This window comes from Bos grunniens, chromosome X (genome assembly GCF_055505025.1).
Source record: "Bos grunniens cultivar Pamir isolate PY7600 chromosome X, Bosgru_T2T1.0, whole genome shotgun sequence".
NCBI lineage: Eukaryota > Metazoa > Chordata > Mammalia > Artiodactyla > Bovidae > Bos > Bos grunniens.
The window spans coordinates 128,921,101-128,940,777 of NC_141194.1; the positions used below are offsets into that span (position 1 = coordinate 128,921,101).

Sequence of the window (19,677 nt, forward strand, 5' to 3'; positions counted from 1 at the left end):
GGCAATCTATATCTGCATGTTAAATGTATTGTCACAGAATACCACGGAGCTATCTACCAGGCCTTTCTGAGAGGTGAATTCTCATAGGGGGAGCACATAATATTAGCAGCTCAGAAAATCTAATGGGTCTAGGGGGAGGGGGACGTGGAACAGACCTTGCAATCATTTTGCTTAAGTAAACTTTGAGTTTTTAATCCTACATGGGTCCCTTTCCTTACATTCCTTTAAACATGAGAAAGAGGTTAGATCTTATATTTAACTTTGAAATTTTGGAACAAAATCTCTTCCTTAGTCAAAATCTCCATTTCAATTTCCTCCAAACTAGTTCTTAAACTGTCTAGGGGCAAGAGTGGGTGTTGAGGGTGGTATAAGACTTCTCTGCAAATCATATGAAGGCTTAGATTTCTCTATTAAAAAAATAGCATAGATACACTGTGATAGGCAACCTCTCTGATGGCTCCTAATAATCCCTTGATAGTCACATCTTTCAGTAACTGTTTCCCCTTGAGTGGAGACTGAACTTAGTGATTTGTTTCTAATGAGTAGGATAAGACAAAAGTGGTGGGATTAGGTTAGAAATAGATTGTGGCTTCCTTATATATATTTTCCCACAGTAATAATAATAAAGGACTGTTGCTTCCATCTTCCTGCTCACTCTCTTGCTCACTCACTGAAGAAGCCAACTGTCATGTTGCAAGATACACTATGGAGAAATTCACATGGCAAAAAATGAATGTCTCTGGACAGTAGCTAGCAAAGAACTGAGACTTGCCAACAATCATGTGAGTGACTGTAGAAGCAGACAAGCCTTGAGATGAATGCAGCACTGGCCAATACTTGGTTGCAGCCTATGAAAGAACCTAAGCCACACCTGTGTTCCTGACATATAGAATCAAGTGATAATAAATTGTTGATTTTTAAGCTGCTAAATATGAATATAGGGCTTCCCTGGTGGCTCAGCTGGTAAAGAATCTGCCTGCAAGTGGGAGACCTGGGTTCGATCCCTGGATTGAGAAGATCCCCTGGAGGAGGGCATGGCAACCCACTCCAGTATCCTTGCCTAGAGAACTCCATGGACAGAGGAGCCTGGCAGGCTACAGTCCATGGGGTCGCAAAGAGTCAGACATGACTGAGCAATTAAGCACAGCACAAAACGTGGATATTACTTGTTACACAGCAGTAAATAACTAATGCATAGCAATGCACAAAGATTTTGCACATATGTTCAGGGGATTTCAGAACATCCTAAATCTCACGCCATGGCCCTTCTAAGTTAACTCCTTGTTAAGAACCCCTTGACCAGTGATGACCAACAGAAATGCAATACAACCCACACAGATATTTAAAATTTTCTAGGAGCCATGTTTAAAAAGTAAAAACAAATAGGTAAAAAAATTTCAATAGCAAATTTAGTTTAAACTAGTATGCCTCAAATATCATCATTTTAGCATATAATCAATATTATTAGTGAAGTTTTTTCCTTTTGTTTCAAATGTTTGAAATCAGATATGTCTCCTCAATTTAGACTAGCAACATTTCAAGTGCTCAGTAACCACACGTGGTCAGTGGCTTCTGTAAATGGACAGTACAGCCCAGGACTAATATGAAATTCACATAATGAACAAATAGTGGTTTCTTTGGTCATCACAGCACCTGCTGCCCTAAATGCCTGGCACTGACAGGGAAGTTAGCAGGGCTTACTGCTATTGAAAAAGCCCAAGGGGGTAAAAATGGTAATATTCTCCAAATTGCTCTATAGATCCAAAACAATTCTTGTCAAATCCCAGCTAGCCTTTTTTGGCAGAAATTAACAAGTTGATCTGAAAAATCATATGAAATCATGAGGACACATGATAGCTTAAAAATATTGAAAAAGAACAAAGCTGTATGAATCACATTTCCCCATTTTAAAACTGAAGATAAAGCAACCAAAATCAAGACAGTATAGTACTGGAATTGGACTAACATATAAACTAATGGATACTGTTTGGTGGTGCAAGTGGTAAAGAATCCGCCTGCCAATGCAGGAGATGCAAGAGAGGCGGGTTCAATCCCTGGGTAGGAAAATCCCCTGGAGTAAGAAATGGCAACCTGCTCCAGTATTCTTGCCTGGAAAACTTCTATGGACAGAGGAGCCTGGCAGGCTACAGTCCATGGGGGTCACAAAGAGTTGGACACGACTGAACACATATAGACCAATGGAACAGAATTGAGAGTCCAGAAATCAACCTATACACTGATTTTTGACAAGAGTGCCAAGATCATTCAATGGGGAAAGAACAGTCTCTTTCAATACATGGTGCTAGGAAAGCTGGATATCCACATGCACAAGAGTGAAGCTAGACCCTCCCCCCCACCTCGCACCATATATAAAAATTAACTGAAAATGGATCAAAGACTTAAACATGAGAGCTAAAGTGAAAGTGAAGTCCCTCAGTCGTGTCCGACTCTTTGCGACTCCATGGACTGTAGCCTACCAGGCTCCTCCGTCCATGGGATTTTCCAGGCAAGAATACCGGAGTAGGTTGCCATTTGCTTCTCCAGGAGATCTTCCCCACCCAGGGACTGAACCCAGGTCTCCAGCATTGTAGGCAGACGCTTTACCGTCTGACCCACCAGGGAAGTTCTTAGAAGAAAACTTAAGAGTGAATCCTATGACATTTGATTTGGCAATAGTTACTTAGATATATCATCAAAAGCACATGCAACAACAACAACAAAAAAGATAAATCGGACATCACATCAAAATTTTAAAGATTGTACTTTAAAGGAAACCATTAAGACAATGAAAAGGCAACTCACAGAATGGGAAAATAAAATTTCAAACCATATATCTCATAAGGGACATGTATCGAAAACATATAAAGAATTCTTACAACTTAATAAAAAAGGCAAACAACTCAATTTTTTAATGGGCAAAGGATCTGAATAAGCATTCCTTAAAAAATATACAAATGACCCATAAATTCTTTAAAAGATACTCAATACCACCATTAGCCATTAGGGAAATCCAAATCAAGACCACAGTGACATCCTACTTCATACCAATTAGGATGACTAGTTTTTTTAAAAAAAGGAAAAAAATAAGTGATGGCAAGAATGTAAAGAAATTGGAACTCCTCTACATTGCTGATGGGAATGTAAACTTATGCAACTATTTTGGAAAACAATCTGGCAGTTCCTCAAAATGTTAAACATCATATGACTCAACAATTCGACTCTTAGGTATATAGCTAAGAGAATTGAAAACATATGTCCACATAAAAAACTTGTTCATGATTTGGCAGTTTCTCAAAAGCCAAACATAGAATTACCATATAATCTAATCTAACAATTCCACTTCTGGGAATATATTCAAAAGAATTAAAAGTAGGGACACAACAGGTATTTGTACACCAATGTCTATTTCAGCATTATTCAGAACAGCCAAAAGGTGGAAACAATACATGCCCATCAGTGGATGAATGGATGAATGAAAATAGTATATCCATAAAATGGAATATTATTCAGTCACAAAAAAGAATGAAGTAATGATATGTGCTATAACTTCAATAAACTTTAAAAGAAGTAAAAGAAGCCAGTCACAAAAGGTTATGTATTAGTTGATTCCATTTTAATAAAATGTCCAGAACCAGGGAAATCAAGACTGAAAGTAAATAGTTTAATTTAAAAAAATTTTTAACTTTTATTTAGTAAACTAATATTATATGTTTCACATGTAAAGGTTCAGATTCTTTTCCATTACAAGTTATTATAAGATATTGAATATAGTTCCCTGTGCTATACAGTAACACCTTGCTGTTTAGCTACTTTATATATAGTAGTGTATATCTGTTAATCCTAAACTCCTGGTTTATCCCTCTCCCCCCCCTTTTCCCTTTGGTAATCATAAGTTTGTTTTCTATGTCTGTCTGTGAGTCTGTTTCTTTTTGTAAATAAGTTGATTTGTATTGTTATTTTAGATTCCATATATAAGTGACATCATGTAATATTTGTTTTTCTCTGACTTACTTCACTTAGTATGACAATCTCTACGTCCATCCATGTTGGTGCAAATAGCATTATTTCATTCTCTTTTGTGGGTGATGCCCCTGCCCTTCCATCTACACAAGGCAGAAGTGGGTTTTCCCTGCCGGCTCTGCACACGCACATATACACATCAAGTCTGCTCCTGAGAGATTGATTCCTCTTAGGGCCTTTCCCTGTGGCCCATGGAAGCATGGACTAGAAAGAGGTACCATCCACTTATAGGCATTGCCTCCTCCCCTCTCCCTGCACAGAGCCCCATCTCTGTTTACAGAATTGTCTAGAACAAACTTGTTGGTCTTCACTTCTGACCTCCATTTAACTCTGTACCCTAGCTCCTCACCCAGCCTTTGACAATCTCTTTGGAATATACACCTATGAGAGCACCAGCTTACCCTCTCAGTGCCACCCTTTCTTGCCTTTAGGAGATAAAGTAGGATGAAATACAGCCCCTTGAAAGATATCTGTATCCTAATCCCAAGAACCTGTGAATATATCCTTAGATGGAAACAGAATTTTGCCGGTATGGTTAAAGTAAAGGTGTTATAGATAAGCAACAAGGAATTACTGTATAGCACAGCAAACTATATTTGAAATCTGAAAAAAAATATATATATATATAACTGAATCACTTTGCTTTATACCTGAAATTAACACAATATTGTAAATCAACTATACGTCAATTTTAAAAATAAAATAATAATAAACTGAAACTTGTTCAGTCGCATCTGACTCTTTGTGACCCCATGGACTGTAGCCACCAGGCTCCTCTGTACATGGAATTCTCCAGGCAAGAATACTGGAAAGGGTAGCCACTCCCTTCTCCAGGGGATCTTCCTGATCCAAGGATTGAACCTGGCTCTCCCACATTGCAGGCAGAGTCTTTCCCATCTGAGCCACCAGGGAAAGGGTCCTAAAATAGGGAAACTATCTTGGATTATCTGAGTGGACTCTAAATGCAATTATAAGTGTCCTTAAGAAAGAGAGGAGACTTCCCTCGTAGTCCAGTGACTAAGACTCTGAGCTCCCAATACAAGGGGCGAAGATTCAATTCCTGGTCAGGGAGCTAGATCCCACATGCCTCAGCTAAAGATTCCTCATGCTGCTACTAAAAGATCTGGTATGCCACAATAAAGATTGAAGATCATACAGACCCTGCACAGCCAAATACATAAGTAAATAAATATTTTTTTAAAGGAGATAAGTGAGATTTGATAGACAGAAGAGGAGGCAATGCGACCTACCAGAGAGGAAGATATTGGAATGATGCAGTCACAAGCCAAGGAATGCTGGCAGACACCAGAAGCAGAAAGAGGCTAGGAAGGAACTCTTCCCTAGAGACTCCAGAGGTAGGACAGTGCTGCTAGCCCCTGATTTTGGACTTCCAGCTTCCAGAACTATGAAAGTAGAAATTGTGTGGCTTTCAACCACCAAGTTTATATTAACCTGCTGCAGCACACACAGGAAACTAATACAGGAGGGATGCGCCTCAGCTTCAGGCGAGACTCCTTCCTGCTTGAGGATTTCACTTGGCCCCTAAGGCAAAGTCTATTCCCTGTGTGACAAACCAAAGAGGGGAGACCAACAGGGCCAACACAGGCTTCGGTTCCTGAGATTCTGAGGCCCAGGAATCCTGGGGAAGCCCAGGGAAGAAAGTGGATTACTTTATCTCAAATCACAGAAATTTAGAGCTTACAGAGGACACAAGAGTGGTGAAATGCTTTGTAACAGCACTGAGAACTCCAAGCTAACTCACTGGCAAGGCCTAACTGTGGGGAACTCAGTTCTGATGCTTCCCAAATCTTCCTGGCAAGTGGTTCAGAAAGTGCTAACCAGAAAGTATTTTGCATAAACGTATTTATTAAATACAAACTCTTCCTCTTGGCCTTGGTTGTATCCTGGTGTCACCTGGGGAGCTGTGAAAAATCCCAACACACAAGCCACAACCTAAACCAACTAGATCAGAATCTCTGGGGATGAGACCCAGGTATCAGTATTATTAAAGCTCTCCAGATGGTGCCAACGTGCAGCCAAGGTTGAGGACTGCTGCCGAAGTCTTAACCTTCAGCCTGTTCCACCACCTTGTATAGTGCAACCCTGGGAGGTCAGGATAGAAGACAAAGGCAAAGGCTCGTTGAAGATCTCACCTCCAACCTAGCTGGAAAGAGGGAAAGAGAGGCAAAAAGTAAGTGGAACCAAGAGATATTCAGAGGCTCCTCCAAAGACCTCTACACAAGAACCCTAGTAGTGCCTGCAGACTGGAAAACCTCTCTCTCGGGGGGGCATTACAGAAGCATCTAATGGTTCCCTTGGATTGGAAGTGAACCTAGAGTCCTGGGACTGGCTTCATTTAAGATGACACAAGCCCTAGACCAGATAGGGGCATCCCTGGACTCATTTATCCTGATAGGAAGCTGCTGTAGGGTGTTGTCAGGGGCATGACTTACCTCCTCCAGCAGAAAAGACTAAAGAAAACAAATTCTCCTTCCTTCTCTGTTTCCAAGTTTTCTTTGTAGAATAATTATGGTGACTATACAGAATGAGTATTCACTGCCATTTCTGTGAGCTATCTATCATTTACACTTGGTTATAATGTCCTGTTCTTGCCTGGAGAATCCCAGGGATGGGGGAGCCTGGTGTGCTGCCGTCTCTGGGGTCACACAGAGTCGGACACGACTGAAGTGACTTAGCATAGCATAGCATAGCATCACATCCTGTAGAGCTGAGTATAAAAACTGTCACATGAGTCTGCTTGGGTTGTGAGGTTTGATCAACACTAAACTTTGTTTGCATGCATGCTAAGTCACTTCAGTCATGTCCGGGACTCTTTGAGACCCCATGGACTGTAGCCTTGGACGAGGGGTATCTCCTCACCACCGCCCTTCCTGACCTTCAATGTGGGAAGAGATACCCCACGCCCAAAGTAAGAAAAACCCAAGTAAGACGGTAGGTGTTGCAAGAGGGCATCAGAGGGCAAACACACTGAAACCATCCTCACAGAAAACTAGTCAATCTAATCACACTAGGACCACAGCCTTGTCTAACTCAATGAAACTAAGCCATGCCCATGGGGCAACCCAAGACGGGCGGGTCATGGTGGAGAGATTTGACAGAATGTGGTCCACTGGAGAAGGGAATGGCAAACCACTTCAGTATTCTTGCCTTGAGAACCCCATGAACAGTATGAAAAGGCAAAATGATAGGATACTGAAAGAGAAACTCCCTAGGTCAGTAGGTGCCCAATATGCTACTGGAGATAGTGGAGAAATAACTCCATGAACAGTATGAAAAGGCAAAATGATAGGATACTGAAAGAGAAACTCCCCAGGTCAGTAGGTGCCCAATATGCTACTGGAGATCAGTGGAGAAATAACTCCAGAAAGAATGAAGGGATGGAGCCAAAGCAAAAACAATACCCAGCTGTGGATGTGACTGGTGATAGAAGCAAGGTCCGATGTTGTAAAGAGCAATATTGCATAGGAACCTGGAATGTCAGGTCCATTGATCAAGGCAAATTGGAAGTGGTCAAAGACGAGATGGCAAGAGTGAATGTCGACATTCTAGGAATCAGCGAACTGAAATGGACTGGAATGGGTGAATTTAACTCAGATGACCATTATATCTACTACTGTGGGCAGGAATCCCTCAGAAGAAATGGAGTAGACATCACGGTCAACAAAAAAGTCCGAAATGCAGTACTTGGATGCAATCTCAAAAACAGAATAATCTGTTTGTTTCCAAGGCAAACCATTCAATATCACAGTAATCCAAGTCTATGCCCCAAGCAGTAACGCTGAAGAAGCTGAAGTTGAACAGTTCTATGAAGACCTACAAGACCTTTTAGAACTAACACCCTAAAAAGATGTCCTTTTCATTATAGGGGACTGGAATGCAAAAGTAGGAAGTCAAGAAACACCTGGAGTAACAGGCAAATTTGGCCTTGGAATACGGAATGAAGCAGGGCAAAGACTAATAGAGTTTTGCCAAGAAAGTGCACTGGTCATAAAAAACACACTCTTCCAACAACACAAGAGAAGACTCTATACATGGACATCACCAGATGGTCAACACTGAAATCAGATTGATTATATTCTTTGCAGCCAAAGATGGAGAAGCTCTATACAGTCAGCAAAAACAAGACCAGGAGCTGACTGTGGTCATGAACTCCTTATTGCCAAATTCAGACTTAAATTGAAGAAAGTAGAGAAAACCACTAGACCATTCAGGTATGACCTAAATCAAATCCCTTATGATTATACAGTGGAAGTGAGAAATAGATTTAAGGGCCTAGATCTGATAGATAGAGTGCCTGATGAACTATGGAATTAGGTTCGTGACACTGTACAGGAGACAGGGATCAAGACCATTCCCATAGAAAAGAAATGCAAAAAAGCAAAATGGCTGTCTGGGGAGGCCTTACAAATAGCTGTGAAAAGAAGAGAAGTGAAAAGCAAAGGAGAAAAGGAAAGATATAAACATCTGAATGCAGAGTTCCAAAGAATAGCAAGAAGAGATAAGAAAGCCTTCTTCAGAGATCAATGCAAAAAAATAGAGGAAAACAACAGAATGGGAAAGACTAGGGATCTCTTCAAGAAAATCAGAGATACCAAAGGAACATTTCATGCAAAGATGAGTTCGATAAAGGACAGAAATGGTATGGACCTAACAGAAGCAGAAGATATTAAGAAGAGATGGCAAGAATACACAGAAGAACTGTACAAAAATGATCTTCATGACCCAGATAATCATGATGGTGTGATCACTGACCTAGAGCCAGACATCCTGGAATGTGAAGTCAAGTGGGCCTTAGAAAGCTTCACTACGAACAAAGCTAGTGGAGGTGATGGAATTCCAGTTGAGCTATTCCAAATCCTGAAAGATGATGCTGTGAAAGTGCTGCACTCAATATGCCAGCACATTTGGAAAACTCAGCAGTGGCCACAGGACTGGAAAAGGTCAGTTTTCATTCCAATCCCAAAGAAAGGCAATGCCAAGGAATGCTCAAACTACCGCACAATTGCACTCATCTCACACGCTAGTAAAGTAATGCTCAAAATTCTCCAAGCCAGGCTTCAGCAATATGTGAACCGTGAACTTCCTGATGTTCAAGCTGGTTTTAGAAAAGGCAGAGGAACCACAGATCAAATTGCCAACATCTGCTGGATCATGGAAAAAGCAAGAGAGTTCCAGAAAAACATGCATTTCTGCTTTATTGACTATGCCAAAGCCTTTGACTGTGTGGATCACAATAAACTGGAAAATTCTGAAAAAGATGGGAATACCAGATCACCTGATCTGCCTCTTGAGAAATTTGTATGCAGGTCAGGAAGCAACAGTTAGAACTGGACATGGAACAACAGACTGGTTCCAAATAGGAAAAGGAGTACATCAAGGCTGTATATTGTCACCCTGTTTATTTAACTTATATGCAGAGTACATCATGAGAAACGCTGGACTGGAAGAAACACAAACTGGAATCAAGATTGCCGGGAGAAATATCAATAACCTCAGATATGCAGATGACACCACCCTTATGGCAGAAAGTGAAGAGGAACTCAAAAGCCTCTTGATGAAGGTGAAAGTGGAGAGTGAAAAGGTTGGCTTAAAGCTCAACATTCAGAAAACGAAGATCATGGCATCCGGTCCCATCACTTCATGGCAAATAGATGGGGAAACAGTGGAAACAGGGTCAGACTTTATTTTTTGGGGCTCCAAAATCACTACAGATGGTGACTGCAGCCATGAAATTAAAAGATGCTTACTCCTTGGAAGGAAGGTTATGACCAACCTAGATAGCATATGCAAAAGCAGAGACATTACTTTGCCAACAAAGGTTCATCTAGTCAAGGCTATGGTTTTTCCTGTGGTCATGTATGGATGTGAGAGTTGGACTGTGAAGAAGGATGAGCGCTGAAGAATTGATGCTTTTGAACTGTGGTGTTGGAGAAGACTCTTGAGAGTCCCTTGGACTGCAAGGAGATCCAACCAGTCCATTCTGAAGGAGATCAGCCCTGGGATTTCTTTGGAAGGAATGATGCTAAAGCTGAAACTCCAGTACTTTGACCACCTCATGCGAAGAGTTTACTCATTGGAAAAGACCCTGATGCTGGGAGGGATTGGGGGCAGGAGGAGAAGGGGACAACAGAGGATGAGATGGCTGGATGGCATCACTGACTCGATGGATGTGAGTCTCAGTGAACTCGGGGAGTTGGTGATGGACAGGGAGGCCTGGCATGCTGCGATTCATGGGGTCGCAAAGAGTCGGACATGACTGAGCGACTGATCTCATCTGGACTGTAGCCTGCCAGGCTTCTCTGTCCATGGGGATTCTCTAGGCAAGAATACTGGAGTGGGTTGCCATTTCCTTTTCTTCCTGGCTCTTGGCTTTGTTGAGTAATGAATGCTGTCCACTAAGTAACTGACGTTCATAGCAGAGTTCCATGCCTGAGAAATTTGTGACCTTGGAAAATACCAGTCTAGCTTCAGAGGTGAGGAAGATGAGCCCTTAAGGAGATCTTTCTTAAAAAAAAAAAAACATGACCAAATCTGCTCCTTTCTTATCTGTGTTTTAAAGCTACCTGATCCACAGTACCAACAGTGCTGGTTTATCGTGGAAAATATAAATGCAGTAGAGCAGCTTGGAGTCCAAATAATGAAAAGGTGGATTTGAGTCTTCTGTAGGCAGCCAAGAATAATGGAGCTGAAGCAGTCCTTGGAGAGAAAGGGGGCTCAGTCAGGAATGTGTGGGAAAATCAAACTCCTCTGTGTCTCTCCAGCTCAACTTGAGAGGAGAGAATGCGTCAGCAAAGACAAACGTTTCAGGACTCTCCCAGGGAGCTCAGTGCGAGCCAAGGGATCTGCTTGGAAGTCATTGTCCAAGAAGGAACACCAGGGCTTTGAAGATGGAGAAAATCATAGGATCTGGCCTGGCTCCGTCCAGCTCCTGACTAGATACAGCAAGTACAGCCACCTTGGGCCCACTGCTGTGTCCTGGGAGACATGGATCAGAAAAAAAGGATCCCATGGGGGAGCAGGGGCACGGGGAGGCTGGGGGTGATATCAGCAGGCAGAGAAGCAGAGCATGTAAGCAGCACTCATCTCTTTGGGTTACAACTTTCTGGCATTCCCCTCAGCTGAGGTAAGGGGCTTCCTGTTAGAAGCAGATGAACAGCTCCTAGCATGTTTATACAACTAGCGATTTTGTTGTTGAAGAAAGTTTCTGTTAATCAAATAGAGTATATTTTGCTCAGAGTTTGGATCCTTTGGAAAATAAACATCTGATCTTATTTCACTAGAAATCTGCTGGTTGCTGTCTATGGGGAATCTCTTGAGAGTTTTTCTCTCTTTAAATGCCACATCAAATAGATTTTATTTGGGAATTTTTATCCTCTTCCCCAAAAACATTTCATTAAAATAAAAATCCAAACTGCAGCCCCAAACCCTGAACTGAATGAGAATCGGGGGTTCATGTCTGCTGCTAGGACTCATTGGAGCTTTGGAGTCACATTATATTTGACCCCCATTATTTTTTCTCCTGAAACTTGAGGTTTGGGGAGCTTGACATACCACATTTCCTTTGAAATTCAAGGGTGTACACATTAACAGTAAATCTTTCCTCATGGACATAACCAATTTTAACTGATTTGTTTTCTACCCGTGAAAGAGAAATCAACTCAAAGTTCCCAGAACCTAAATAAATAGAAGTGGAATTGGTACATGCATTTTTCAAATGTTTCAAACACTTCAATAACTATGGAAATATCAACGATACAATTCAAAATAACAGTGAAGGAAAATATAATCGGAATAGGTTTGTGTTTAAACTAACAGAGCCCTAATACGCCTGAGAGAAACACTATAATGAAGTTAATTAAGAATTAATGAAGTTTACTAACTAGCAATTAATAAAGCTCTCACAATGTGACACCTGACATTTAGTTCCATGATTTCTTTTTTCTGGTTCCAGATGTATTTTAACTATAAAAACAGCACCAGCCTCATAAATGATGCTCCTCTGTCTTTTTAGCAGTCATTATTGATCAATGGGCATTTTCTCCCACTCTGTGACTCCTTGTAAATGTCATTTTTCTTATTCCTTTGATGTTTGCAGATACATTTACATTCAAACAAGTACACAAAATCCCAGAGATCACTACAGGAAGACACACTTCTTTGGGAATACGTATCAGCTGCAGGAGGTTTTCAAAAATGCTAATATGTAAGTCAGTCTAGCCTAACATGGAGCTTCATTCAGCCTCATATTCAGTCTTAGACATAAACACGGGGGCAACAAAATGCCTGGCTTGACTGCAGTGATCAGAGTTCCAAAACACAACAAATTAGTTTCACACCAAGGGAAAGGTCATTGCTTTAATCCATGTCTTTGGGGAATGTACACAAATATCATTCTTCCCAACCTACGTAATTCAACAGTTTAACTGGTGTGGCCACTCACTGTTTATTTTCCCATTGGGTAATGGAAGGAGTTAGCATCACATGACAAGGAGAGGATACAGGCAGTTGCAAATGTGTTGATGATTCTCCCTCTCTTTCCCCATCTCTTCCTCTTTCTGTGCCAAGTGGCTTTCCTTCTCTCTAAGGAATCCAGAAAAGGCTTGCCTCAGCCCCCAGGGCAAGATTCAATATCAAAGAGCCTCTTTGCCAGTGAGGATTGGCTGCCCCAGCTTTCCTACCCCCCTACCAGTGTGGCCAGCCACTGCATTTAGCTCTGTGACAATTGCTAAATTCACAAAGTCAGGCATCCTCCTAGATAGGGAACTATTCGGAACTCAACTGGGAGGTACAGCATATGGGAGGGTGGGGGAAGAAAACACAGGATTGGAGGTAAAATCCACTAGGGTGACAGTCATGGCTCCAGCAGCATGTGACCTTGAAGACATTTTCATGCCCTTTGGAAGTCCATTTGCTGCATCTCTAACATGGGAATGGGTGGTGGTGGTGGTGGTTTAGTCGCTCAGTCGTGTCTGACTCTTTCGACCCCGTGGACTGTAGCCCGCCAGGCTCCTCTGTCCATGGGATTTTCCAGGCAAGGATACTGGAGTGGGTTGCCATTTCCTTCTCCAGGGGATCTTCCCAACACGGGATCGAACCCAGGTCTCCTGCATTGCAGGCAGATTACCGACTGAGCTACAAGCGAAGCCCAACATGGGAATAATAGCACCTAATTCATAGAGTAGCTGTACTGATTAAATGAGAGATCATATATGAAGTGTGCTTAGTACAGCCCTAACAGGAATGAAGTGCTCAATACATGGAAACTCTGTCTTTCTGTACAAAGGAAGATTCCAGTGGTTGCATCTTCACCGAAGGAGGGGCTGTGATTGGCACAGGGCCTGTGGAAAGACTTCTGGAGTGGCGGGCAAATTGCTATTTTGTGTCCTAGGTGGTGGTGACAAGGCTACCAGTAACTACTCACTGAGCCATCCCTTTGTTTTATGTGATTTTCTGTATCTGAGTTTCATTTCATAATAAAAAGATTATGATAAAGAGGAACAAATACTTGTTTCAAAAGGGAGGGAGGAAGGAAGACAACCAACATGTGTGAGGAGAGGGAGATGGGAGAAAAAAATACAGGCAGGGAAAAGGAGTCTCACCACACCCACCTGAGGTCAAAGGGATGCACAGAGCCAGGCAGGAAGGCAGGATCAGAGAGCATCACAGTGGTCCGGCTGCCTGGGAACAGGTGCCACGCAGAGCTCCCCAGTGAGCTGAGGGCCAAGGGCCAACATGGCAGGGATTGCCATGTCCCTGCCCCAATTCCCAAACAGTCCCGACCTTCCGGAACTCTTGTCTCTTGTCCTGATGGAAACCTCACATTCACCCTGTAGAGTTCAAGACAGATGTTGCTGTTGTGGTACCAGCCCCTGAAGTCCCTTGAATGAGCCCTGTTCCCTGTTACACCAGATACCTCGCTGCTGCTGCTGCTGCTAAGTCATTTCAGTCGTGGCCGACTCTGTGCGACTCCATAGACAGCAGCCCACCAGGCTCCCCCGTCCCTGGGATTCTCCAGGCAGGAACCCTGGAGTGGGTTGCCATTTCCTTCTCCAATGCATGAAAGTGAAAGTGAAGTTGCTCGGTCATGTCCGACTCTTAGCGACCCCATGGACTGCAGCCTACAGGCTCCTCTGTCCATGGGATTTTCCAGGCAAGAGTACTGCACTGGGGTGCCATTGCCTTCTCCGATACCTCACTGGTCCCATCCAAACCAGGTTCTAACGCCAACTGATAAGCTTGGTGCTCTTTTTCTATTTGCCTAGCCTTTTAGAGAATGAATGAGACATCCATCCCACAGAGAGGTGCTCTCTGAGGTCAGAGGTCCTGCTGAGATGAGAAGATTATGGGGGACACTATTCAATGCCTTGACTACCTCTTAGTGCTGTGCATCTGGCCTCCACAGTCATAGACTTTAGCTCAGTTTATTCAGAAGGACTGGAGAGAAGGGTGCTGTACTAGGGACATACTATCTATGGACACCAGCTGAAAGATGCTCACTCAGAAGAGTAATAGTGCTTCTGTTAAGGAAGATTCTACAGCTGTTACTGAGCAACACCATGGCTTACTGGCTGAAGGGTGATGGGAAAACCAACAAATCCTAGACACAGCTCTCTTTATCTGTGCGCTACAAAGAGCCAGAGACTGTCTCGAACGCCAGTGGAATGACCAGAGAACCAAATCTGTATGTGGACCCATGTGACAATGGACTCTAGTCCAAGAGGCCCCAGCTCAGGACCCATCCTAAGATCCCATTCTTCATAATTGTACAGCACCTACTACTAACCTCACACCCATCCTTCTCATTTCTGATCCCAGCTGTTCCAAAGTAACATGAGCCTACTCAGCTCTTCTCCCAGTCCTATGCCTGCCACCCACAACCCCTGCCAGGTTCTCTCTAGAACCTCAGACAAAAGAACTGAGACTTACTATTTTCTCTCCTCACTGATGTCTTCCCTTGACCTGTTGAATCGATGGATTTATTTTCGCTTTCCCCACCATCTGTTCTGCACCACCAAATGGCATCCCATCCACTTACTCACATAAACCAACCAAGGCATTATTCAACTGTGAACATTACTGCCATGAACATTCATTTCCAAGGTTTTGTTTGAATACCTGTTTTCAGTTGTCTCAGATGTATTCCTAGAAGAGGGATTGCTAGGTCCCATGGTAATTCTATGTTTACTTACTGAGGAACCAGGGAACTATATTCCATAATGGCTGCACCATTTTACATCCCAAGTGATACCTGAGGGTTCCAATGCCTTCCTATCTTCACCAACACTTGTTAGTTTCCTATTTTAAAAACTGCGGCCATCCTCGCGGATGTAAAGTGGTACTTCACTGTGATTTTGAGTCACATTTTCCTCGTGACTGATGCTACTAAGCATCTTTTCCAGTGCTTCTTGGCCATTAGTAGGCTTATTTCTCCACAAATCTCCCCTCTTCCTTTCTCTTTTTTTCCTCCTACCACTGTCTTGTTCCCCTTCCTCCCTGCTTCTTACTCCCCTTCTTAGTCTCCTTCATGGGCTCCTACCCTTCTGTCTGTCCACCTCTAAATCTGATCTTCCCTGGGGTTCCATCCCAAGTGCTTTTTCCTCCCCACTCCACCCACTGTGTTTGGGTGATTTCATCTGCCCATGGCTTCACCTCTGTCTCCACACTGACAACTTCCAGACCTTCCTCTAGAGCCTAGCCTCTTTCCTAGGCCCCAGGCCCATACCTCCAGCTGTTCTCCCAGTGGCTTCACTTGGACGTCTCACAGCACCTCACACACTTGGCTTCTGCTCGGACAGCACTCACCCCATCCCCACCATTCCAGACCCGCTCCTCCTCCACTCAGTGCCGCGGGCCCAAGACCCTGCAGTCTTCTTAGGCTCCTCATCCCAAATTTCTCATCAGGCATAACAACCTATAGATTCAGTTTTGCAAATGTTTCCAAATATACCAGAAGCCCAACAAAGACTTAAAACTTTGAATTATTTATTGACCTAGCACTCTAGGTGATAAAATACTCAAAGAGATCATATTCAGAAAATGTTTCCAGTTCAAATGAGTAATTGACTTACCTGAAATCTACCCCCTAGATCAGGTATGAGAGGTGAGGACCCAATTTCTGGGTTCGATATCACTTCTCTCCAGGCTAGCGACCCCTTCATCCCTGGTCTGGGCCCATGCTGTCTCTCACCTAGACTATGGCAAGTCTCCTCACTGGTCTCCCCATCTCCAGAGCCCCCAATCCTGAAACTGATTCTCTACACTGACAACAGGGTAACCCTCCAGAAGCACCGCTCTGATTATGCTGCACATGTTTGAAAGACTCTTCAGTGATTATCCTTCAACAGCATAAACAGGCTAAAATCTAAACTCATGGCCATGATTTGGCCCATCCTGAGTCTTCCAGACTCATTTACTGTCCTTGCAGCTGCCCCAAACCACCTGCCATGCCAAGAACATACTCGATGACAGCTTGACCCCTTGCACACGTTCTGGTTCTGTCTGTCTAGGAGGAGCCAGGCCCTCCTTCTTCCCTTCCTGCTCCACTCCCTCAGCCACTGACCAACTTGGATTCTCCAAGATTCAGTATAAACATAAACTCCTCCGCAAAGCTTTATTGAATCAGTCACTGGATTCCATCTCATTCAGCTGACACACACTCAGCTCCCATTACATGTTATACAGTGCTAGGCACAAGGATACAAAAATGAGAAAGTCTACAGGTCCTGCCCTAAAGGAACTCACAGAATGGCTAGGGAGGCCAGGTGAGGAAATCATCACAAGACTGCAGTACATGCTGCGGGTTTGCACCAAGGGCCATAGAAACACCCAGGAGGCAGTCAGTAAACCTGCCTGGAGAGGTCAGGATGCAAGGAAACATGAGCTGTGTCTCAAAAGAGACTCCAATGTGAGACTGGAGATGCAGGAGAAGGGGGACCTACCTGGTGGTCCAGTGATTAAGATTTGAAGCTTCCAGTGCAGGGGAAATGGGTTTGATTCCTGGTCAGGGAACTAAGAACCTGCATGCCATACAGCATGGCCAAAAAATAAAGATACCAAAAGAGTGCAATGAATTGAGTCTGATGTAGGATGTGCTGAGTTTAACGGACCTATAGACCATTCATCCAGGAGGGCATATCAAATGGGCACCTGGAAACACTAAGTGTCTGAAGGTCAGAGAAGAGTTGTGAGGTAGGGGGCGGGGACAGTTCTGGAAGATGTCAGCACTTAATGGTGGTAGATGCCTTGACATCTAATGGATGGTAAGTCTGGGAAGGAGACTAGTTGCAGATGGTCCCTTTACTACAAACTGTTGCAGTCTCACCTCTCAGTCCTTTAAAAAAATTTTTTTTTTAATTTTTTGGCCATACCAAGCAGCTTGCAGGATCTTAGTTCCCCAGCCAGGGATTGAACCCATGCCCCAGCAGTGAAAGCATGGAGTCCCAACCAGTGGGCCATCAGGAAACTCCCTCTCACCCCCTCTTTGTGTAGCTCAACTGCTAGGCTAAGTGCAACTCAAGGGTAGATGCTGATGTCTGCTTATGTCAGCATCACCCCATCTCCCCACACCTAGTTACTGCCTGGCATAGAGTAGGTGCCCAATACTTGGTTGTTGAATACTCGTCACTGAAATGAGGGGCAGGTGTCCAGTGACCACAGTCGTGAGAGAGGACTAACAAGACTATGACATTGGTGGCTGTTTTCAGTGATGCTATTAAGGATCTCAGAGCCTTTGAGATGGGACACAGAATAGGCATGGGGAAAAGGGCAGCAGAGAGAAGGCATCAAGAAACAGAGGTCAAAGTTCCTCCAAAAAAGCTTACAAACAATTAAGGCCGATACTGTCACTTTGTCACCAGCATCATCTTGCAATCAGTTCTGGCACAATCAGAGTGAAGCATGTTTCTGGAAAAGCATGACAAAACAGGATTTGGTAAATAACATGTGCATTTCACTTCTAGTTGTTGGAGTACTGAAGCCAGGCAGGTGGCAAGGAGGGAATACAGGGGAGACGCTGCTTCTGTGGTTGACATTTGGCTATCAGGTCAGGAGAAGACTGAGGAGACGTACCTGACCTTGCCCAAGCATCTCTCAACTTGTGTCTGATGCACTGGGCCAATGGTATTGACAAACACTGGGAAGCAAAGAGGTGCCCTGCCAGCTGGGTGAGGGCTGATGAGGACCCAGTGTCCTCTATCCTGGTTTGAGGACTCATCACCCAGTGTCTGAGTGAGATGGCAGTGAGGAGAAGACAAGGCAGTGAGGAGAAGACAAGACAGTGCCTCGATGTAAGTCTTAAACCCACCCAGGTGACAACTTCATTTTCAGTTAGTACTTTGCTGTATTTGCTGTCTATCACATGTTATCCATTTACCCACCCCTCAATCCATCTTATCTTTTGGATTCACCTCATAATAAGCTGCAGACATGAGTACACTTTACTCCTAAACCCCTAGCATTCATAGCATTAACTAGAGTGTAAACTGTGTTTATTGTTCTTTCTTTGAGGTAAAATTTACACTCAGGAAATGCACAAAGCTTAAAAGAGCCACTTGATGGGTTCATTTTGATGAGTATACACCTATGTATCACAAGCTCCCATCATAGCGGAAAACTTGAGTTATTTTGCTCCCTTTGGCAGACTCCTCTGTTGACTGTATTCTCAGGACATCTGATTGAGGAGCTAATATGGTTTTGAAGGATGCTAAGGTGACATTTGTAAATGTAGCAGACACCAGAGTGGAAAGAGCCAGTGAGCCTTATGGAGTACAATGGAATTCTAAATGCTCAAGAGTGCACAATTTCCTTTAGGGTAGAAGGAACTTGCAGCTTCAGGAGACCTCAGAGGTTGGGGATTGGGAGTAGAGAAAGGGTCTGGGAGTAATCAGTTTGAAAGCATACAGAGTTGAGCTGCATTCCCACTCCAGTAAATCTAGAATTGCAATAGTTTCAATAGGCTGTGTAAATGTTGACCTTTGGACTCTCAAGGGGAAAGCGGGGATGGGCCAGAAAAGAATGGCTAGCCATGTGGAGTGTCTCCAGAGGGGAGATCTCCAATCTGGGGACCCTCAGGACTTTGTGAAGCACTTGGTCCCCACCCTCCCTGTGCTGCTCATCCAGGATATGATCTCTGCCCCGAGTCTAACCACTGACTTCCAGAATGTTCTTACTGCTGCTACTGTTGTTGTTCAGTTGCTGTCATGTCCAATTCTTTGTGACCCCATGGACTGCAGCACATCAGGCTTCCCTGTCCTTCACTATCTCCTGGAGCTTGCTCAAACTCATGTCCATTGAGTTGGTAATGCCATCCAACCACCTAGTCCTCTGTTGCCCCTTCTCCTGCCCTCAGTCTTTCCCATCATCAGGATCTTTTCTTGTGAGTTGGCTCTTTGCATCAGGTGGCCAAAATATTTGAGCTTCAGCTTCAGCATCAGTCCTTCCAATGAATATTCAGGGTTGATTTCCTTTAGGATTGAGTGGTTTGATCTCCTTACTGTCCAAGGGACTCTCAAGAGTCTTCTCCAGTACCACAGTTCAAAAACATCAATTCTTTGGCACTCAGCCTTCTTTAGAGTCCAGTTCTTACATCCATACATGACTACTGGAAAAACCAGAGCTTTGACTCTGTGGACCTTTGTC

General features: G+C 43.6%; 1 long non-coding RNA gene across 12 annotated transcripts in view; it reads right to left on the bottom strand.

The window, feature by feature from the left end:
- The window catches only part of LOC147341394 (uncharacterized), an 81,310-nt gene that overhangs the window by 21,842 nt on the left and 39,791 nt on the right, over positions 1 to 19,677 (bottom strand). For 4 of the 12 annotated variants that reach the window (XR_015159626.1, XR_015159632.1, XR_015159636.1 and 1 more), the window contains one exon: positions 13,650 to 13,868. The exons of 4 other annotated variants lie outside the window; for them this stretch is intronic. This is a non-coding gene — a long non-coding RNA (uncharacterized LOC147341394). Of the gene's footprint in view, positions 1 to 5,860; positions 6,185 to 12,424; positions 12,622 to 13,649; positions 13,869 to 19,677 lie in introns of those variants that run through there. 4 more of the 12 variants (XR_015159631.1, XR_015159638.1, XR_015159628.1 and 1 more) reach the window with 4 other exon arrangements.